Source organism: Peromyscus californicus, unplaced genomic scaffold, assembly GCF_007827085.1.
Source record: "Peromyscus californicus insignis strain IS unplaced genomic scaffold, ASM782708v3 Scaffold_4__1_contigs__length_199733344, whole genome shotgun sequence".
In the NCBI taxonomy this organism is placed as follows: domain Eukaryota; kingdom Metazoa; phylum Chordata; class Mammalia; order Rodentia; family Cricetidae; genus Peromyscus; species Peromyscus californicus.
This window is the reverse complement of record NW_026294562.1, coordinates 122709325-122732836: the sequence shown is the minus strand read 5'-3', so window position 1 is coordinate 122732836 and position 23512 is coordinate 122709325. Positions and strand designations below refer to the sequence as shown.

The 23512-nt window shown below is 47.8% G+C and overlaps 1 protein-coding gene across 2 annotated transcripts in view; it reads left to right on the top strand.

Annotated features, from left to right (window-relative positions):
• The first annotated feature begins 6121 nt into the window (after window positions 1–6121).
• The window catches only part of Abhd2 (abhydrolase domain containing 2, acylglycerol lipase), a 97141-nt gene continuing 79750 nt past the window's right edge, over window positions 6122–23512 (top strand). Inside the window, exons 1-2 of one of the 2 annotated variants that reach the window (XM_052761555.1) lie at window positions 6147–6253; window positions 23006–23095. The gene's annotated coding sequence lies outside the window, so the exon portion shown is untranslated. Of the gene's footprint in view, window positions 6254–23005; window positions 23096–23512 lie in introns of both variants that reach the window. The other variant, XM_052761554.1, reaches the window with a different exon arrangement.

Sequence of the window (23512 nt, the reverse complement as noted above, 5' to 3'; positions counted from 1 at the left end):
TGTTCTGGGCACTCTAGGGTGGTTCAGTCACATCTCTGGTCTCTATCCACAGAATGCCAGCAGCACCCTTCTAGTTATGACAACCAAAAATGTCTTTGGGAGTAAAATGGTGACGGTTAAGAACTACTGATTAGACTACAGATGTGGTTGAGTGGTATTGTGTTTGCCTAGGATGTGAGGGGCCTCAGATTCAATCCACAGCATCACCAAGCCAAAACCAAAACACTGATTTAGGATGTGTCTGAAGACGCCATTCCACCTGAAAAGCAAAGGCACACCTGGGCATGGTGGCACACTCTTATCCCATCACTTGGGAGGTAAAGGCAGGAGGATCAGGAGTTCAAGGCCAGCCCCTGCTACATAGCAAATTTGAGACCACCTTGCATGGTGGCACACTCTTATCCCATCACTTGGGAGGTAAAGGCAGGAGGATCAGGAGTTCAAGGCCAGCCCCTGCTACATAGCAAATTTGAGACCACCTTGGGCTATATGAGACCCTGTTTCAAAAAGCAAAACCACACACACACACACACACACACACACACACACACACACACACACAAAGAGCAAAGTCACAAGTCAGGAAAGGTGGTGCAGGCTTATTATCCCAGCACTCAGGTCACTGAAGGAGAAAGACCATGAGTTTGAGGCCAGCCTCTACTACCTAAAAAGACCTTGTCTCAAAAATATTTTTTAAGTGAATCAATTTAATGAAATTATAAGTTACAGAAGAGGGAATACAGAGATGGGGACAAAATTATGAAGGAAGCATGCAGATGCCTGGCGATGGGGGATGCATGCCCTGCAGGGTGCTGGGCAAAGCCATTAACTCAAGTGAAGGCATTCATGGACCTCTGACACTGGCCCATCTGCTCATCTCTCCTGCCTGTTTCCAAGGGTTCCACCCTGGACAGCTGTCTTGAGTTCTCCCACCCAGAGGCCTCTGTGGCTGCTGCCTCCACCACCTGGAATACCACCCACTACCTCATCTTAGGGGCATCTAAGCACCAGCTCAAATCTTCATGAATCCAAATCAGAAGAAACTGTTCCCTCTTCTAAATGAAGGTTTTCGGCACAGGCTGAACTTTGCTGTTTACTGCTGATGTATCCTGAGGTGTCTGTAGGAATTCCCCTTTGTCCTATATACCCACCCACGCAGGGACAGGACTTTGCCTCATGGTCCAGTCTATCTCTCTAGCACTGAAAATATGTTTCTCAGTAAAACTGTTTACTGTCTGGTTAATTAAAAATATGATGAAAACAGTATATGGGTCTCTAAAGGGACTTAAGTAGCTTTAAAATAGCTCAATCACATGAATTCTGGTAGGATTTGTGATACACCAATTTAATGCACACATTTTATTGACTTCATTGGAATTAATAGTGGGGAGCAGTCGATTTTTATTGCTGTAATTAAGGATGATGTCAGGAAGAGAAATGTTTGGTGACTGAGACTTCATCTACCTGTCTGATAGTTTTTTTTATGTATCTAATAATAAGTCTGGAACACCATGTGTGTGTGAGCGTGTGTGTGTGTGTGTGTGTGTGTGTGTGTGTGTGTGTGTGTGTATGTGTGTGTGTGCCTATGAGTTTTGGCACATGCCTTTAATCCCATCACTTGGGAGGCAAATGCAAGGTGAACCTCTGAGTTCGAGGCCAGGCTAGGCTATAGATGAGTTCCAGGACAGTAGTATCATTGTACCATTTATCATCCAAATTGAGTCACTGCAATAAAAGTCACTATTACATTTTTTCCAAAAACTATATCAAGATTTTATCTTTATCATTTTTAGAAAATTCTATTGTTTATTTTAAAATTTAATTTATTACTCGTGTGTGTGTGTGTGTGTGTGTGTGTGTGTGTGTGTGTGTGTGTGTGTGTATAAAAGATGGCGGAGTGACGTGTGGAAGTCAGAAGTCAACCTTACGGCATCAGTTCTCTCTTCCACTTTGACATGGGACCAAACGCAGGCCATCAGGTTCACACAGTGAGTTCTTTACCCACTGACCCATGTCACCAACCCCTCAGTTCAAAATCTTACTATAGACAACTTCACACGTAGATTAAGGAAACAGCACAGGCCAAAGAGAAGGTTCTTTTCCCATCATCACTGCTTTATACAGCCAGCTGGAAGCTTCGTCTGATAACAAAAGGAACCAGGGCCTTCTTCATTGATCTGTAACACATCTGGCCTTAGAACTTCTAAACCAAGTTAATTACCATGATCAGCGAGAAGCTGGCCAGGAAGCCCAGTGCATTCTGAACCTGAATGACCCATAAACAGCCCTGGGTGCGACAATAAAGGTACAATATTGCATTCCTCGGTCTGACTCATGTCAGGCTGTCAGGGGAATCCAGACTGCATGTCCAGACTGCATTTAGTATCATTCTCTCAGCCTCACCCTCTCCCTTTGCCCTCATGGTGATTAAGCTGATGAGGTCTAATCCCCTGAACCTTAACACAATCCTTCAGATAATCCACAGCAAACGAGGGTGGGGGTGGCGGAGTTCCACCGCAGTCCCAGCACTTGGAAGGCTGAAGGAGGGGAACCACAAGTTTGAGGCCATTCTGAGTTACATGAAGCCTTGTTTTTGAAGGCTCGAATAAAGCTACATATACGCATGTGCGTGCACACGTGTGTGTACGCTAAAAATCGTTTGATCACCAGGGAGAAAACTTAGAAAATGAGACGGATTTAGAGAAAGGTTCTTCAAATGGCTCCTCTCATAACTATGACAAAGGTTCACTAAGAGCTTGGCATTTGCCAGGTGCTGACTGAAACACTGTCCATTACAAACTCATTTGCTTAGTCGTAGGGCCCCAGGAGGGAAGCGCATTACAGTCGGCTGCATTTAATAAAAGGACAGCATAGAATAGCACTGTGCTTGCCTAAGGCCACAAAGCTAAGGAGAGTGGAACCCAGGTTCAAGCGCCACCAGCAGAGATTGCAAAGTTGGTTGCTCTCGGTCATTCCCAGAGGACTGGGAAAAACTGAGCCGGCTAGGAACTGCCGGGCTTGCCTGAGGACCATGAGCATAGTGTGCATTGCTTACGGCTCCCCCATCTTCCAGGGTACCTTGTAGACTCTCTCAGGTGAAATCCTGTTGAGAGGCCCTCACTGAGTTAAGACTCCGTTCCAATGAAGACCCAGAGCCTCAGCCAACACAGAATGTGAGCAGGGACACACTGTCTCTAGGTGACCTTGAACTTCTGATCTGCCTACCATCCACCTCCTGAGTGCTGCCATGACAAGCGTGCATCACTATGTCAGGCCTAGGCTATGCTGAGGCTGGAGCCCAGGGCCCTGTGCATGCTGCTAGGCAAGCACTCTATCAGCTGAACTGCACCTCCAGCTCTCCTGGTTTTTAAAAATGCTTTACAGACACACTCTGGCACCTGGGTATCTCAGGTCAAGGCTCCCTGAGTCCTCAATCCCTGCTAAACGTGAAGGCAAAAATGGGACCATTTTTGCCCCTTAAATGGCCTCCCACGTCAATGCTTTGTAAAATGAAATAATATGACTAAACAGAATATGGCAAGAGCCCTGGCAGAGGGGAGGAAATAGAAACCGGAGATAAATAAGAAAACAGCACTGTGAGCTTCATTATGATAACGGATCCTTCTGTAGGCCACCCAGTCACAAGGGACAGACACGTGTTCTGTCAACTCCCTCTTCTGCCCAGGCTTAGTCTGCTCTGCTTTTTGACCCTCAGTGACTCACTGTGTCCAAGAATTTCGATGCTGGGCAGATGTCCTTTGCTAGCACCCCGGCGGAACCTAGGTTCCAGGACAGGAGGGAAAAATCCATTTTTACCATGGTGAACTTACCATATGGTGGACCTACTTTTATCTTGGTGAATCCACTTTTACCACGGTGGACCCACTTTTACCAGAGTGGACCCACTTTTACCAAGGTGGACCCACTTTTACCACAGTGGACCCACTTTTACCATGGTGAGCCGCCTGCAACTCACTACAAACGATCACTTTTGTGGCTGGGATTCAAGCTAGAGAACTCATCTGAGATCCTAGGAGTCACTGCAGCCATTCCATGGCCAAAGATGAGGTCTCAGGCCCAGCAGACATGAGCAGGAGGAGACCCAAACCGGGCTGAGCCAGCTTCCTCAGCACGTGTGAGGCCGTGTGCATAACCACCAACCAGCTCTATTTAAAGGGAAGAGCCAGAAAACCGAAGCTCAGAACCAAGTGTGTGCACCCACACACACACACACATGCCTGCACCCACACTCGTGAACACAACTCTCTCAACTGGCAGCAAATCTATTTATAAATTCATTGTTTTTAAGAATTTCTTAATTGACAGTTCTGTGCATCCTTATGGCATACACCTGCCACATGATGCTTTGGTACCCGTGTGTTAGTGAGATGGCTACATCAAACTGGGTAACATCCTTATCTGATGACAAATTCAAAGCTCATCTCTCAAAGGCTAAACCGTTTCAGGAGAAGAGTCGGGACCATGGGGGAGGCTGTTCCTCAGTAAAAATCCGTTGCTACCAAAGCCTGGGATTCTCTTTGTCAAGATGGAACAGAATACAGAGGACTAAACAAGCCTTGAGATGAAACTTTATTGAGGTAACGTGACAATTGGGTAAAAAACACAAGAGCCCTGGAATCTCTCCCCTCCTCTCTGCTGTCCCATGGCTAGGGGTGCTTTCTAAGGTCTGGGGTCCAACGCAGTTCCAAGAGTCTGTTCTGCCCACACTCTGGGCTGTCCCATACCTTCAGAATGAGAAGTGGGCTTCTGGAGAATCTGACAGATTCTTTAGAGTGACTTTTTGGTTCAGCACCGAGCAGCCTTCAAAGGATGCTATTTGCTCACACTGCTGTTTTTGTTTGTTTGGGACAAGGCCTCATTATGTAGCTCAGCCTGGCTTATGCACTTACAGCAATCCACCTGCCTCAGCCTCCTGCCGGGATAACAGCCATGAGCCTCCATACCCCAGCTTGCTCCCACTCCTTGAGTTGGCTCCTGATTTCCTTGTCACAATCCTGAAATGTGTTGGACAAAATCTGGCACAGCTTCGAGGACAACTGCCTTCCTCTGGCTATGCGCTCTTTCCATTTCTTCCGTCGCCTCCCTTGCAGCCCCTCTGAGCCTGGGCGGTGTGTCCCTGGCTGCCCCACCGGAGTGGCATTTTAAGTCATCGGTGTTCTATTCTTAGTCAAGCACGTGCCACCGCATGTGCAGCCTCAGGCTCACAGAATTTTAGAACCGGGCCTAGCGGCGTGGACGGAGAGGGCGAGTGGAGAACAGTGAGTCTTGACGAAGGCCCGTGGAATGCCAGGCACTGTTCGCACTCACCTTCTTCTCATCAGCTACCAGCTCTTAGCAAACGAAATCAGCAGAACGCCGAAAGGCTAAATGCCACGGCTGAGGCCACACTACGAGCACATCCTCCATTCTAATTTGACTTCAAAGGTTACCTTCTTCCAAGAGGCTTCCAAGCCTTGGAAGAAGAGAGGGCCTATAACAGGTCCATAAAGCTCCGCATGTCCCCACCCACTTCCCGAGCTGAAAGAGGTCAGAGGCCGCAGTCTCCACCTCTTTGTCCCTTTCTGGCTTGGTGACTCACCACCTCTGCTCTTCAAAGTTAGGACTCCACATTCCGTCACCTGCGTCCTGAGCTACAGGTCCGTCCTCCTGGGCATACCAGAGCTGAGAACTCCACAGCTGGGCTACCTTCCTCTCCCCCCGCGCCCCCCATTCACCCCCATGGGATTCCAGACCTTTCCAGCCCCAGAACCCTGCTAGCCGTCACAATAGGCCCTCTCACATCACCTCACACCTATCAACCATCAAACACAACCCACCCTCCAGCTGGCTCCCTGTATCCCGCCTCTTGGGGCAGCTTACCCAATAGTGTCTTCGCCCCCTGGCCAAAGACATCAAAAGTAACCAATTGTAGAAGAAATGTCTGCTAAGACTCGCCGCCTCCACCCTGAGGAACAGCCCCACAGACCAATGGGCTGCCAACCAGGCGCAATGAGCGGGCCGAGCAAATAGAGTGGCGGGCGGGCTATCCAATAAGCAGTGGGGTACCCTTGGTTGGGGGCGTGGCAGAGGCGGTCGTCAGGGGCGTGGCGGCAGTTGCCTGGGCGGGGCCGGTAGCGGCGGGAGCTGCGCTGGCCAGGGGTTCCGGCTGTATTTCTATGAGCGCTGCCGGCAGCCGCGGAGCTGCGGGAACCGGAATCCGGGCGAGCTGGACCGCTGGAGTCAACGAGCGCAGGTAAAGCCTCGGCTGGGCGAGCTCCACCAAGCCGCCATCGCTCTCTGGAGGCGTCGGGCGAGAACCCCGAGTCCCCGGTCCCCAGCGTGGCTCGGCCCATCGCGCCGCAGCCTGTGTGCTCCGGATCCGTGGGGACTATTGGGGGGACTGTCACCTGGCACTGCGGGGTCCGAGGACTAGTTTGTCTAGTGGCGGGGCAGCCCAAACCACGGGTGGGATACGCCTTCCTGAAGGTCCTTTGTCCTCTCCTGCTCGAAGAACCGAGGTTGGGGACAAGGCCGACAGAGGCCTCCTGGCTGCCATTCCCTGTTCCCCATCGATGCTCACTCTTGGGGGCCTGGGGAGGTATCCCGCCGGGCCGGACTCGGGGAAGAGGGTTGCAGGATGCTGGAAACCCCGAAAGGGCCCGACTATAAGCCCGGGATATTCGATGGGCCTCTGCGTTTTGGGATCCCGGTGCTCACCTATGACTGATGGGTTCAAGTTCTAGGGAAGCAATTTTTGACCTACTTGGAGGCGTACTTTATTGAGCTTGTGGGGCAACTGTTCTAGGTTTTTCTTGGGCTTTCCCCACAGCAAGATCTGTCCAGCAGCGCCCTGGGCTGCCTGCCAGGCTAGGCAGCCAGAGCATCGACCTTGGAAGTGCCTAGGCAGAGGCCAGATGACAGCCACCTGTCTGGGATGCTTAGGAAGGGAAGGATTGTATGATTCATCTGTAAGGCCCTTCTCCATCCGCCAGTGCACTCTGGGCAACATTTAATGACTAGATGGAGAGGGATACTTACCAGACAGAGTCCACTCGATTCCAAGGGGGTGTTGAATTCACCCATAATGATTTTTGAGGTTTTAACTCTTCATGTGCATGCCTGTATGCAAATGGAATAGATTACACCAAAAGATGAATTAATCAAGTGGTTTATTTCAGTGTCCAGTTGGGGGTTACTCTTTCTGGTTCCTCTCCTTGGTGCCTCCGCCCCCAGCTTGTCAGTTTTACCTGGCCTAAAGGCAGGTTCTGAGAACAGGCTCAGGAGAGATTGCAGATTTGGCAGGCTCCACTCGATCTGTGCCCAGAGCTTTTCAACGGCTGTTCGGTTACAACCACATTAAGCAGAGTGCGTCCCCGCTCCTCACTGCGCTCTCTCATTTGCCTGACGAGAAGGGACATAATCTTCTGAAGGTCAGGAAGCAGGAGAAATAATTTGTAACACACCTTGCCCACATGAGGCCAAATGAAGCTTCCAGCCAGCCGGAGAGCAGGCCAGTCCGTGCTGAGGATGGTCAGCACGAACTTAGGGTATTCTCAAGCTAAAATGCCGAAGCTTGTCTAATCCATTCCCCTTGTTGTACAGAAGAAGAAACTGAAGGCCTGGGATGGTCACCAGGCTGGCTGGCCATCACAGGGTCATGACTAAGAGTTAACCTCTTGACCCTACATCTAGCCAAGACATGACTTACATTTTACTCCCAGCCTAGTTCTCATTCTTAAGTTCTAGGGGAGCCCAGAGAGGTTAGAAGCACAGACTTCAGCATCTCAGTGCCTGGGTTTGAATCTTAGTCCTGCTTCTTTTTAGCTATGTCATTTGGGGCAAGTTATCCAACCTCTCTGTGCCTGTTGCCTCACCAGTAAGGCCAGGAATGCTGTTGGCACTTTGGTTAAAAGACTGGAGAAGCATGCACTTTGGGGAACATTAGAACAGTGCCTGGTACATGGCAATCATAATAGATTCGCTGACCAGCATGTTGTTGCCTTTCTCTGTAGCTTTCCTTCGTATCCACCACCCGGTATTTTTCATCCTTAAACAGAGTCTGTATTCTAACACAGGTTTCTTAGTTGCATCACATTTTTTTTTCCTGTTTTCCTGGTATCGAATTGGATAATATAGTTCCTCTGTTAGTTCCCACCTTGTAATAGCACTCTTCTCAGACACTGGTATTTCTGTCATTTTTAAAGGGAGTAAAAGTGAATCTCTCTAAGTGGTAGACAAGAGTCCCCGGGATCCCGATCTGCACGGTGTCCTCCCAAACTCCCGTTCTCTCCGCCCAGGCTCCCTCCCCAGTTGTCAGTGTGATTCAGCTTGATTATAAATGGATGAACGTTTTTAGATTAAGATTTCATGAGCCACTGAATTAAGTGCTTTGGGGAAGTTCAGGGATCATGTATCGAGTGCATTTAAGCAAGCTCCTTAGTCATTTGAGTAGGGGGAGCAGCAGCAGCAGCAGCCTGGCAGCGGCAGCAGCCTGGCGGAGACACAAGTGCATGACAGATCCTTGCTGGCCACCTACTTGTTCATTCCTCTGCCTGCATCCCCCCCCCGCTTTTTTTTTTTTACAGAGCTTGAAACAAGCCAGATGGCAGTGCGGTGCAGTGGTCTTTCTCCCCTCATTCTATCAGGAGAAGTTCTCATTCACTCCTTTTAACTTCCCCTTTCAGTCACACTACCTCTCTGATGCGTTTTGAAGTCCACTAGGTTCCAAGGGAATCTCAAATTCAACCGTATTGAAGTGCCCTCTGTGTGTGGGGGCCGGTTTTCTGTAAATGAGAAGATGCCTGCCACTTTTGTTTCTTTATTTTTTTTTTTGGTTTTTGCGGAAGCCCCACGCCCTGTGGTTTTCCCTTCTCTCGGCGTCACCAAGGTTGGTGACTCTTCATTGATGGCCCCTGGAATTAGGATCCTGAGTTCGGGGCCTTTGCCTTGTTTCTTCACCCCTCGGCCATTTTGGACTAATGGCTCTCTTTTCGTCACTGCCTTGCTCTTTCTCCCTGACATTCTAGCAGAAGGGCGACTTCCTGGCCACTGTCATCCCTCCTTCCCGAATTCACACCTTTCCCCCGGCCCTCTCTGACAGAGCCTGTACAGAACAGAGGTTCCACCACTTAGCCCACAGCGCCTGCCCTAGAGGGTAGGTAGCGCAACCTCTGGCCCTGTGGCAGGCAGGGGAAATCACTCTTGTTTTCTTTCTCCTTTCCCCCCCCCCCTCTCTTAAAATCTGGTTCTGTGAAAACCCCTGGCAGATGGACATTTTCAGTATAATGGAATCCCATCTGGCAGAATTTCTGCCGGGACCACCGCCTACAGCATGTGGATTTTTATTGGCTGTAGGATTTGAACCCTCGTTGACCAGTTGAAGAGTAGATGACTCGGGCCATGAGGTGTTGTAAGCCTTTCTGTTTCATCTTGGCTATCCCAGGAACAGACACTGGAAGGGTGGGGAACCTCTTGATGTGGTGAATGTTAGGATTGTACAGCAGCCTTTCAGGGCCCAGCAGTCATTCTTCTGTCTCTGTCTCTGTTTGTCTGTCTGTCTGTCTGTCTCTCTCTCTGGTGGTGTTGTTTGAGGCAGGATCTACATAGACAATCCAGGCTTGACTTCTCATGGTCCTCCTGCCTCAACCTCCAGGGTCCTGGGATTCTAGGCATGGGGCCCCGATGCCCAGTGATTACAGCCATTTTAAGCCCCTGTGCTTCTGTTCAGCACTGATAACATGCAGGGGCTGGACTTATTTTCCATAAGAACTGGTTTTGTTTTTGTTTTGAGACAGGGCTTCCTGTAGCCCAGTCTGGCTTCAAACTCACGGTGCACCCAAGGATGACCTTGATCTTGATCTTCCCAAGTGCTGGGATCACAAGCATCACCAGCCACTACATGGTCGTCTTTTAAGGGTCGTGTTTCTATTTACATATTACTTTTTGCTATCTTGGTTCCAGGGCATCATGTATGGGAATTAAATCTTTTCAGTTTATAAAATGGCAGCAGTAGACTGCCGAAGAACCGCACTGTGACCCTGAAGTGTGTGCTCTGGGCCACTTATTACATACAGACCCATTCTCTGATCTTTCATAATCATCAGGCAATAGTCAGGTAAAGAGTTGATGAAAGAATCCGAACATTGGTAGCACAGATTTGCCTACTTTCTGGCTTTTCTCTTGTCTTTAAGTGGAGCCCAGGTTGGCCAGGAACTGGCTGAGGTGAAGGATGGCCTTGACTCCTCATCCCCTTGCTTGGATCTCAGGAGAGGCTGGGATCACAGGCCATTGCGTTAGTACGCCAGTTTGTTATATGGTGCTGAGGACAGAACCCAGGGCCAGCATTCTGTCAACTGGGCTACATCCCCAGCCAAGTGGAGGCTTGCTAGTTCACAGATTCTTCACCAGGTGTATGTTGAGAACACCTACAACCAGACCCACAAGTGTGTCTGCTTTATCACACAAAGCTATTTTGTTTCAAAATTGGTTCTATTTAAATTTTAAAAATGTAATGCTCTTTATTCAGATTTTGGTGGTTGTTTGTGTTTGTTTGGAGACAGGGTCTGTCTTTGCTCTGGCTGGCCTGGAACACAGAGATTTGACTGCTTCTGTCTCCTGAGTGCTGGGATTGAAGGTGTGAGTCACCTAGCTTGTTTTTTGATGACGTTGTTCATCTTAATTTTTTTAACTTAGTTGTGCACTTATTTACTGTTTGTATTTATGGACATGAGTGTGTACATGCCATGGTGTACATGTTGTGATTAGACAACTTTGGGAGTTGGTCCTCCTTCTATCCTAGGATCCAACACAGACTGTCATGTTTAGTGACAGACACCTTTATCTGCTGAACCACTTTTCTGACCACACTAAAAAACTTATTTGAAGAAAACATACATTGAAAAGTACAGCATATTGAATCTATATGAGAAATGCCACTCTTGGAAAATGCAGTTCTGGCTAGCTTTTTAAAAAACGGGTAATACAAAGCCGAGTGTGGTAGCTTATATCAGTTATCTCAGCCTTCGGGAGGTTGGGGAGGATTGCCATGAGGCCAGCATCAGCGTGGGCTACATGATGAGTCTAGGTCAGCCTGGTTTACAATGCAGCAGTCTTATCTCTGGGGGAAAAAATGGTTACACATTTATATGATGAGAGAGAATATTTGAAAAGTGCAAAGACTGGGAAGTAAATGCATCTCTGCCCCAATCCCTGCACTCATCACCTGCTTTATACCACACTCCCCACCCCAATCCCTGCACCCATCACCTGCCTTATACCACACTCTCCACCCTTTCTACCCAAACGGTAGCACACAGTACGCAAGCTGTTTGAAACCTTGCTTTCTTACTTCATTTTTCTTGGCCAGATGAAACACGCTTCCACGTCAGCCTTCATGAAGGCCGACTACTTTAGATCTCCCTTTCTGCTCTAGAGGATGCTGAGAAGGCCTCTCGTTTAAGCAACAGCTCTGCATGGGCATCTTAGAGCATTCTGTGGTAGTTTGGAGACTAGAAGAAGATGTTTTTCTTCTCTTTGTCCTACTCTGCTGTTTAAGGGTCTTGATCTGGTTCGTTTTCTCCACCAGTTAAAGAATTAAAAGGCAGGAAAAGAAAATCTCAGACATAGCAGGTGGCAGCAGGCAACAAACTATTAAAAGTGAATCAGCATACACACCTAGCAAAGCGCACAGAGAAAGACTCCTCACAAGTGGAGAGGGCATTCAGAAACCGAAGTCACCCCATCACTTCCCCCCACCCACACTAGGGCTGGGAATTGTGTTTCTGGGCCTGGGATGGGGTCCCCTTCCCCTTATATTGGATTGGTCAACTCAAACAAAGAAAGGGAAGTTGATAGGCTCCCAGCTTCAAATAAGCATGTTGGGGACCAGCCTTGAACACCTGACAGCCTGGACAGGTCAGCCAGAAGGGTGTCTGCTGGTGGGGGAGAAAACCTGCCAGGCCTTTGTCTCGGTGAGGAGGGTGAGAAAGGTTGCATTTTATTATTTATATGTGACCCCCTTTCCCTGTCTGTCTACCGGTCAGGGGTCTGCCTGGCTTCTAGTCCCTCGCTAGGATTCGGAGCCTGAGAAAACGCTTTGGAGAGACAGAAAGGTTCTTCAGGTCAGTCTGTGAAGAGAGTTGGACAGTGGGGAATGAGGGACACATAGACCCTTGGGCCCGACCAACCCGTGCCCTTTGGGCAGAACATGCTGGCCAGGCCAGAGTCAGTTCGCTGTGTTCTCTGGTATCCAGAGAGCTTCATTTCCAGCTCCTGGTGTCTGGCCCTGTGTTCTGCACCACAGCTTTCTCTGTGTTCTCACCTTTGAACAGCAGAGAGGAGCTTGCCCTTCCCCTCAGGACTTCCTGTTTGGGGAGCGTTAATAAGTGCCACACCTCTTTTCTCTTGCCTCAGGAAGAACCAGCTCTGGCAACTTCTGTTGCCCCCAAATCTGTACACGACTTTTGTTGACCCGATTGGAAGTGTTTCCCAGGCTCTCCAAATCATTTTGCCACTTCCAAGTTCTGATCCAAGCTGGCTTTGCTAACTAAAGCTTTCTTGTCTAAGGAGAGGGTTTCCTGGTTCTTCACATTGGAGTTTCCCATGGCTATCCTTGTGTTTTAAATAACCACGCTGATTTAAACGTAGTCTTTTAGTCTTCTGTGGTTCTTAGATTTTGCCTATGGGTTTTGGGGTTTTGTTTGAATGTGTCTCAGCCTCCGTCTTGCTTTTATTTTCCTCTGAGTCTGGCTTAAAGTCACCTTGGAAATGATGGAATGTTCAAGATGTTAGTCAATGAAGCCAGTCTTGAGTCATCAATTCCTGGTCCTCACTCACTGCCGGGCACCCACGGCCTCCCTCCATTTGTACCTCAGATACCTCTTGTGCGCAGCAAGGACAGGGGGTGTTGTGATTAGTTGTTCTTCTCCATCCTCTCTCCAATAAAAGAGACCAAAGCTCCCAGCAAGTGCCCCCAGTTAGTGCACCGTCACTCTGGACGCGTGTTTGTATCCTGTTTGCTTGGTCATGTCAGTGAGGGCAGTGTAAAAAAACCAGGAAGTCCAGCACAAGTTCACTCAAATTCAAAACTTTGAAATAAGGAAAGCAAACGTAACATCGCTTTTCAAATAAACAAAGCAAACCTAAACCTTTATTTTATTTATGAATTAAGATGCCGGCAGATATGTGAGCATCGAACAGAGTCAGGTGTCTTACAGTATAGGGACTCTTCTACCCAGGTCAAAAGGTTGTCCTGGTGGCTGTTGAATCATGGCATTTGGGAGGGCCTACATTTCCTCCAGAAGACTGTATTCATGAAGTGGCCTCACCTTTTCCAGTTTCCTTAAGCAGTACTGGGAAACCGGGGCATCCATCGGGTCCAGCTTTCTCTGGAAGTGGTACCTTTTGTGGGCTTCCAGGTCAGGTGTCTTTGGGGGTACAGACCATGAGTTTCCAGCACGTTAGAGAGATATAAAACTGATAGGGGAAATTGTTCTTTAACTCCTTGGGGTCTGGATTCATTCATGTGTGAAGTGCCGTGTTGGATTTCCTCAGGAGTGAAAAGTGGGAGGAGGCTAGGCCGTAAACTCAGCAACATTACGGAAGGATTGGGATTAGGTAAAGCACTTGGCAGTGTTTACACGGGCATTTTTCTGAAGCATGTGTGTAAGCCTATTAAGCCCATGATGTAGCATGTCAGGGGGTGACTTCTCATCAGGTCTCAGGTCCTGTTTGCTTGCCTCCATAGTACCAGCACTCCCACCTTGGGCTAAGATTTCCCAATTCAGGGCCCAGGGTCTATTCGTGAGGTTTCCTGAGGTCACATTAGAGGAACACTGAGCACTCAGTCTTTATTTTATGTGAATGGTAATTGGAAAAACTTGAAAGGCCTAACGTGGAATGTTAGGATTACTAATAATATTAGAGCCCACACATACAGCCTTGGTACCCCTCATTTATGTGTGGGAGATCCTGATGAGTTGGAGCCAGGAAACCCATTATAGAGAAAAAAACAAAGATGGGCTTAGCACAGAAAAGAGGCAGGAACTTTTCAAATGAAGAAATAGTATGATAAGTAATGATTGGATGAAATAAATCATATCGCATGACCTAAACACAATGTCAAAATGGCAGCAGCGGGCAGCCAGAGCTTATTTGTCATGGTGACAGGGGCCAGTGCCCTGAACTTGACTGGAGATGAAAGATGGGGGTGAATTTGCCTCTCATTGGCTCCAAGACTCATGTTCTGTTACTAAATAACCACTCATCTGTTTGTTAGCTTTTTATTGTGGGCATTTTAAAGATACACAGTAGACAGAATCATGCAGTGAGCCCCTGTGGCCCCAGGGCCCATCACCAGCTTATAAGTAACGGAGTTTCCTATATTCTTCTGGCTACTTTCCCCAACCCACATTTATCTTTTTCTTTTCTTTTTACTTATTTTTATTTATTTAGTTTTGGTTTTTCGAGACAGGGGTTCTCTGTGTAGCTTTGCGCCTTTCCTGGAACTAACTCTGTAGCCTGGGTCGGCCTTGAGCTCACAGAGATCTGCCTGGCTCTGCCTCCCTAGTGCTGGGATTAAAGGCATGCGCCAGCACCACCCGGCCCACATTTATCTTAAAGTCGACCCTAAACATATTGTTGCATCTGTAAATATTTCCATGATGTCTCTTCAACATACTCTTTTATTACACATCTAACATTTTTTTTTAAAGTTAACAGTAATCCTTTACCACCCAGCATGCAATCATTCATTGAATGTAATCATTCTGCAGCCACACCACCCAGAACATGCCCAGGCTTGGCTGACCTCTTGACTGTAATTCTAGTTAGCCCAAGGGAGGCTCACTGTGTTCCAGGCTCTGCACTCCCTGGCGGGCCTGAGCTGTATTCATATGTAAACTTTGGCTTCCAAGCACTCTGGCTGCCGTTCCCTCTTCGAGTTCGAAATTGCACATAAAGTGCTCTCTCATTCTTGTCAATGCCATTGAAGAAATGTGTCCTTCTGAACAGTGAGATGATGGAAAATGCCAAGAAGAAGAGATAGCCAAGGATATTTTCCCCAATTTAGAAACTAGCCCCTTCCTTTGGTCTGTCATTAATGCCATCCACTACAGGTTATTTTAGCCTTGACAGAGGAAGGTGGGTGTGGCAATGACGTTGCCACCATAGAGTCACAGGAGGAATGCAAATGTCTTTACGGCTGTCTTTGAACGGGAGGAATGCAAATGTCTTTGTGTCTGTCTTTGAACGGGAAGGGCCTTCGAGAACTCCTGTCAAGGGGGCTGAGGTGGGGGGCTCCATGCAGTTCTAACATGGGAACTCCCCACCACACACACCACGTTCCTAGAGCCTTTCCTAGAGCCTCGCACAGGGAAGGGTCCCTGGGCCTCAGTTTCCTTGCTTACATTCATAACACTCAGAGCTGCTGCAAGTACCAAATGAGGTAATGTCTGAGCATACACTTTGTAAGTAGTAAATTATGAAGTTGGCCTCCACTGTCAACACAAATGCATCCCGTGCCTTGTTTAGGGAGTAATTGAGGTCATGTATTAACGTCACCAACACTTGATAAACTGTGGAGCTACCAAAGCAGAACACTTCCCATCATCTAGTTCTGTTCCTCGTTAAGATCCAGTGTGCTAAAGATAATGATGTCGGGGCCAAATGTGTATTAGATCCCAGGACAAGGATGGGTGGGTGATGGAGAAGCTGGTAGTCTGCAATAAGGTAAGGACTGTGTACTAGAGTGTGTGTGTGTGTGTGTGTGTGTGTGTAGGGGGATGTATGCACATACAATCATTTCCTTGGTACCTGGTAATGTTGGGGGTGGGAGGGTGGTGATGGCCCATAGGCAGATCAGACAGTAGACTATCCAAGCTGAAGGAGCTGTTATTTGGTTCTGGAATGAGGTCCTCTGGTCTCAGATACAGGAAGCCCCTTCTTTGCTTTCTCTGGTGAGCATACATACCATTGCCAAGTTTGTGTAGTGTTTGTGTCTTTAAACTCATAATAGCAGGATGCTCTGGCGTAGGGTGCTTGACCCTGTCTACCTCATTTAAGCCTCTCAATGACTCTTCAAGGAAGGTCCTAGTGTATCCATTTAATGAGGTGCCAAGAGGTTAAGAAACTTGCCCAGAGTCATCCAAGTGCTATGCAGTACAGCTGCACTCCAGGCTGAGTCTGGCTTTCCGGAGAGCCCAGGAGTAGCCCCCTCCCCGCCAGCACTACAAATCAGAGGACGTCTCTCAGGAGGTGGAAACCTTGTGGGACACCAGTTGTTCTAAAGGACTCCTGTTTCCCTCAGATGCTAAAAAGGAAGCTTATTTTATAATCCGACTGGCTTCTTGGTCTAGATTAACCTAGGATTAGTGCTATTCAAATGAGCTTATGTCCACTAGAAAACACTAGAGAATGCAATGGTATCAGCTCTCTCACCAGAGCTACCAAAGGCTGTGCCTTCTAAAGGTCTGCAGTGTGTACCAGTTCCTTCCTTCTACCTACAACAGCCCGTTTCCACTGTGAGTTATCGTGATTTGTGAGACGGCTGTGTCTGAAGTCAATTTCTTACATTTTGGCCTTGTGAGGTGTTCTTTAGTCACTCAGGGAAGAGAGGAGGAGAAATATAGCCTTGGTCAGTAGCTTCTCTGAAGGACAGAAAATTGAAAACCTTCATTTTGGATGGAGAAATGGTTTGCCAGATCTTCAAGATGGTCTTTAAAATACCCCAAAGCTGCCGCCAGCCCGGGTCACATTGAGCTTTCTCTCTCAGCCCACAGCGGCAAGGCAGCTGCCCACCTCTCAACCTAATGGAATATCCTGGCAAGGAAATTCTGCTTCAGGGATCACAGTGGTGGTACTTCAGGCTGGTACTTCCTGCTGGCTTGATCTGTTTACAAGATGTCCACTATGCGCTCAACACCTCGAGTTCCATCTGTGTAGAATGCCAATAGGAAGATTTCATTAGAAAGGCTAATCCAGTAGAGAGATTAATAAGAAGTGACTCATCATTCTTATGAAGAGATGAGACTAGCAAATTTTCTGGTCATGCATGGGCATTTACATGTCAAGGTAGGCTGCTGTGGTCTTAGAATCTACAGGAGATAGGCCGCCATACTGAAGTTCCTACAGAATGAGTTATAGGTCATCAAGGATTGTCATTGTGGCTCCAGTGGTGAATGACAATACATGTCCCAACAGAGAGTTTGGCTCCAGTAGCCAAGTCAGTGTTCCTCACACCTGCAGCCTTACATCAGCCCCTCACTTGAACAGTAAGGTAGACACAGCTCATTGCCCACTGCCATGACAACATGGCGCCATCTTCCAGGCTGGCTCCTGGAATTCCCCTTGTAAACAGAGTGCCGGAGCATCATTCCACGGTGACTCATGGTCCCTTCTCCAAACCCATCCCTCTGCTTCTGTCTGCCTCACACTCTGAGCCTCAGCTTAGCTGTGACCCTGATACCTGTACACACCCCATTTCTCACTTTCTTCTGTTCTGTCTCTCCTCAGGGATCCCCCACTGTAACCCCGTCTCTTCCTTTCCCACTGCTTCCCCTTTGAATTCCTCAGGGTTTGTTGTCAGGATTCAGTACTTACTCCTGCGTGGGTAGCACTGCCCATTGCTTTACAGATCTGTGTAGTGTACTTGTGTTATACCCACAGAAATAAGACTGAGGCTGAGGCCTTTGATACAGGGGGATTAGGGCAGAATGACAGAATAGGGTGTAGTTTGTTCAGCACCCCCTCCCAGAGTTGGCATGAACACTCCTCACAGTTGATATGAACACATCTCCAGTAGGCTCTGTCCTTTCCTTTTGCAAAGCACCACTTAAAGCAGATGGATTAATTTTCGGTAAATGCTTGTGTCCTCTTCCCAATTGTGGGGAAGGATTTGCCCTACTTCTGTTGAAATCATCTCCCTCGCTGGAAGCTTTCTAACCTCCCAGGACACTGAAGAAGTGTTGGGAAGGCCCTGCAGAGGAAGAGCTCCAGCAGGGGCCTGTCTGCTGTTCCTCACAGTGTGGTCACAGAGGAAGATTAGGTATGGACCTAGAGAGCAGGTGCCTGTTCGTTATAGACGAAACCGAATTTGGACAAAAGTCAGAAGAGGAAGGCCACTGGCAGACTAAGGTGGCAGTTGGGACTCGCCCTCAGGCTTTAAAAAGGCTGAGAAATTTTGCTTCTAGAGTGGGAGGCAAGAGAGATCGAGGCCCAGAACAACAGTAGGGTGTTTGTATTGGGTGGATGGGGAGACGGAACATTTGAGGGTGTGAACTCACTTCTGTTTCTTTACTTAGCAAAGCAATCCATTTAGCTCAAACCCCAAAATATACCAACCCAGTGTGCTTCCTTTTGAATTTTTATTTTTCTAGATTGTTCAGTATCCTCCACGCAAAGATCTGATAAAGCCACGCTCAGGGCTGCCTGGCGGCAGATGCCTGGCCACGTGTGTTAAAAGTCCCTTACAGCTGCTTTCAGACGAACAGTTCTAAACCCTGAAGTGTGAAGGCAGCTTTCCTTTAAGGAGCTCAACATGTTCTGTGAGCCTTGTACATGTCTGTAGATATTTTATAATTTTAAAACCTTTTTAACCCACATAGTTCCTTTAGTTTCGTAGTCAGCCTCTTTCCCCCTTTAGCCTACAAAGGAACCTACATTCCCTCATTTGTAGACAAAAGTACCAGTTAACACGAAGTTTATGTGATTTACCTAAGATTACTTGGCAGAATCAGGATTCAAACGCAGGGCCTCTGATTCTAAAACCCATGTTGTTCAGAGAGATCACGTGGGCTCTCGAGCTATCTCAAAATATCCAGAGAAAGCCAGAGACCCACCCAAAGCCGCACGGCACGGTGCGCTCAGGGGAGAACCACCCTAGACGTCCTTGGTAAAAGTACAGAGGTTATGCATATCTTCCCTCTCCTCTCTCTGACATCGAGTCTCTGACATCTGGGTCTTACCACTTGGGTTGTGCCCTGGAAGTTCCCGTTCTCAGAGTCCACAGGCCTGACAGCACACTCCTCCTTCCTTCATTTTTAGCCCAGGGCCCTCAGTGTCAGTCAGTGATTCGTACTTATCTGTGTTGGCTGCTCACACCTGTTATCTGAGACTGGGGCTCAGTGGAGCCCACGTGACCTCCCAGCCTGCTGCTGTAGACTGGCAGAGGCTCTTGTTTCTACTCCTAGCTTCCAAGGTGCTTTTACAACTTGAAGAAGTAAAGCGTGCCTTCCAAAGCTGAGCACACTGCATTCTCTTGCCCTCGGAGACTTCCGTCAGTCTGAGAAGGATGAAGATTGCTGGAGCTGTCGTCACTGTCTAGCCTTGTATTAAGGGCCCACTGGTATAGCCCTGAGGAGAGCCTTTGCTCTCACAGCTGATAGAATTCATCATAAGAGCCACAGAGCTGAGAGGGGCGGGAGGATGAGTGAGCTCAGCTCCAGCAGGCCTGGAGGGATGGGGTGAGTCATTTTCCCTGTGGGGAGGTGTAGGGCTGGGCACGTGGGTCAGATCTCCATGCAGATCTGCTGTTTGATGCTTACTGCGGTGAGATGCAAGATTGGCAGCTTCATAGCCATGCTCCCACTGGCTCCCACCTGCATCCTCATTCCATTCTAGAAGCTTGTCTGCAGAGTGGCCGCTTGTCTGTGTGCCTCCTGGGACATGCCCCGAGTTTCTTTTCGCTGTAGATCCAGAGCTGTTCTCTTCACTTGTACCCTTCTCTGAAAAAAATGGAGCAGATGGGTCTGGGGATGAAGTTCAGTTTTAGAATGCTTGCCTATGGTGCATGACGCCCTGGGGTTTGAGCCCTACCATGTAAAACTGGGCACGGTGACACATGCCTGTAATCCCGGCACTTGAGAGGACCTGAGAGGTGGGGGCCATGGGATCAGGAACTCGAGGTTATCCTTGGCTGCTCTGTGAGTTCTGGGTCATTCTAGAATGTGCGAGACTCTGTCAGTAAAGAAAGAAAGAAAAGAAGGGAGACAGGGCTGGGCAGTGATGGTGGCGCACGCCTTCAATCCCAGCACTTGGAAGACAGAGGCAGGCAGATCTCTCTGAGTTCGAGGCCAGCCTGGTCTACAAAGGGACTTCCAGGACAGCCAGGACTGTTACACAGAGAAACTCTGTCTGGAAACCGCCACCCCCCAAAAAAGAAGGGAGGCAGGGGTGGTGGGTATAGGTCTGTCCTTGCAGCAAGTGAAGCAGTGGAGTTTGTCAGGTTCTGGTAAACTTGAGAATTTGCTTTGATATTAGAGTTTAATTTTAGTGTAGGTTTTTAAAAATACAATATTTGGAACTATTGAATTTCCTATTAAAATATTTTCTTAGAAATGTCCTCTTTGAAGATTCTGGAATTCCTAGAGGAAACAGCTGGCTTTTGTTTTGTTTGTTTGTTCCTTCTCAGCATGGGTTGGTTTCTTTAGGGTAGAGAACATTTCTGAGCAGGGGAGGGACAGGTTCTAGGCGTTTCTCCATCCTTCTCTAGGATACAGCATATCCCCCCCCCACCCTGCCCAGCTTCTTTGCAAGCAGGAGAGACTAGCTTCTCTTCAGCATTTCTGAAATGCAAAGTGCCCAATTATATGTTCATGTTTAACTGGTGACTCAGTCTTCAGATATTTTTAGTTTAGTGAGTTTCTTTTGTGAGAGCTGGTGGGTTAGTAGCCATTCCTGACATTTCGACAGTAAGTTTTCATGTTCTTGCTTTTCTTAAAAAATTCCTTTTGAGGTTTATTTTATTTTCTGCATATGAGTGTTTTGCCCACATGTATGTATTTTATTCTACATGTATGCCTGGTACCTGCATAAGTCAGAAAAGGCATCAGATTCCCTGGTGCTGGAGTTGTGGATGGTTGTGAGCCTCCATGTGGGTGCTGGGAACTGAACCCGAGTCCTGAATTGAACAAATGGCTTCACTGCGGAGCGTCTCTCCAGCCCCAGGTTTTGTTTTTTACTGGAATTCAGAAGCCATCTTTGGAAGCTTCAGCAGATTATGACCTTACAACTTTGTAGAAGAATACAGTTAAATAAACTACTATCACTTGAATGAGTTTGCACACACACACACACACACACACACACACACACACACACACACACACAAAGGAATTTCAAGGTCTGAATTTTTAATGAAATTGAAGGCAACATTAATATAAATATATTTAATTATCTACCATGTCTTCTACTTAATCAAATTATGTGTGACCTTGTACAGCCTTTCATCTTGCAGGATCTAATTTCTAAGAGATGTCAGTCTAAGTCAGTAAGGCCGTGTGTGTGTGTGTGTGTGTGTGTGTGTGTGTGTGTGTGTGTGTGTGTGGGTGTGTGTGCATGTCTTTATTGGGTTGGGTTTGGTTTTGAGACAAAGTCTTACTTTATAGATGACCCACGGCTTCCATTGCCTCCAGCTCCAGAGTTCCGGGATTGCACGTGTGTCACTGGCTGGCCAGTGAAGGGTCTTGTAAGTTGTAGCTTTCAGCCTCTCAGCTCCAGCAACTTCAGCATGAGAAACCTGCTCTGATCTCCCTGGGTGGCCCCAAGAGTCAGCAGCAGCAGTTTCCAAAGGAAAACAGCTAGTTACTCAGTGCTGATGCCGAAAAATAAATGCCTCTTGGCATCTTTTGAAATTGGTACAATTGCTGGCCTTTCTCATCACTTGGGAGTTTGAAGTAGTGGTGGTCTAGAAGGACGGTCTTTCAAAGTCCAGAGCACATAAGTAGAACACTCCATCCTCCCCAAACTCTGAGGGAGAAGGTCATGTGGACGTGTTCTGTGAGCTGCTGCCTCAGATGCTCAAACACCCAGGGTATTAGACCTCGAGTGGGAGGGACCCAGGTTGTCAGGGATTGCCCACTTCTCAGTAGATGGCATTGTTTAGGGAGGTTTTGGAGGTGGGGCCTTGCTGGAGGAGGTGTGTCACTAGGGGTAGACTCTGTGCTTTTAAAGCCTGGGGCCAATCCTGTTTTATGTCTGCTTCCTGCTTGATGTTCAAGATGTGAACTTCAGCCTCCTGCCGCCACTTCTGCCCCACCACCACGGACTCTAGCTTTCTGGAACAATGAGCCCAAGTACCTTATACTTGGTATTTTATCACAACAGTAGAAAAGTAGCTTGTACTAGTGGTAAATACCTGCAGGGTGCAAACACATGTCTTAAGTAGACACTGGACTTTCTCCAGCCATCTTCTCCTGGGCTTATCACTTACTTCCTGTGGCATATGACAGCTCTGACTTCTCAGTTAAGTGGCAGAAACTGACTCTTTTCCACTCTCTTCAAAAGTCTTGTGCTGCCCACACTAGGGTTGACTGCTGTGGGGTGTCTTTCTGTTTGCTGTGAGTATGTGTGGCTCCCATTGGATAATAAATAAAGCTGTTTTGGCCTATGGCAAGAGAGCTTACAGCCAGGTGGGAAATCCAAGCAGAGATACAGAGAAAAGGGTAGAGTGGAAGAGAGACTTAAGCTCACTGCCAAAGGAGCAGCAAGATGCCAGCAGGCCGGTAATGCCATGGCCACGTGACAACATATAGATTAATAGGAATGGGTTGAGTTAAGCTATAAGAGCTAGCTAGCAAGAAGCTGAAGCTATAGGCCATACAGTTTGTAAATAATATAAGCCTCTGTGTGTTTACTTGGGACCAAATGGCTGCCGGATGCGAGTGGGAGAGATTCGTCTTAACCGTGGGACAGGACTGGAGAAACTTCTGGCTACAGTTGACTGCTTTTTTTGCCACGTCATATGGAGTGGACATAGGCCATATTTTTGTGGCAGAGTGTTGTTCCTTGACCCCTTAACCCCTTCAGTTGCCAGAACCCTTGTGTGTGCTAGTCTCGAGTTGTGGGTCAGGGTGGGGAGAGGCATGGACTTCCCTGGCAAGGGGAGGTAAATCTAAGGGCAGGCTTGACTTCAGTAGGAAGGACCCTCTGCAGGACATGGTGGGAATATTGGAAGGCTGTTGGCATAAAACCAGGAACAACGTAGCTTGAAACTTTTTTTTTTTTTTTAAAGAACGAGCTTCTCACTGTGTTCCAGACCAAACTGGCCTGGAGTTGGCCCACAGTCTTCCGGTTTCTGTCTCCCTGAGTCCTGGGACTCCGGGTATGTATCACCAAGCCCAACTTCTTGGAACCCTTTGGGGAACTTGAAGATCACCATCTATTATCCAGTGGTGTATTAAGTCTAACAGGGCTCCTCTGTGGAGGACTCTGGAAGAGAATGTCCTGGGACTAACTTAATCTTGTTGGAGATAGTCCCAGCAGATCATCAGCTAGCTGTCTCATTGTTCCTTAGCCAGATGTCTTTTGTGTGAGTTCTGTGTGTCATATTAAGAAGTTTACTGAGATAAGAGGCAAGATAATTTAGTAGTGATGATGATAATAGCTGATATTTTGGGACACTTACTGGAGTAATCTAATGGAATTATTGGTACAAATGACACAGCTGAAAATATATAACTTTAATTGATTTGAAGAAAGAACCAAGGCCTTGAGGTTTGTGAATTTTATTGTATGGTCT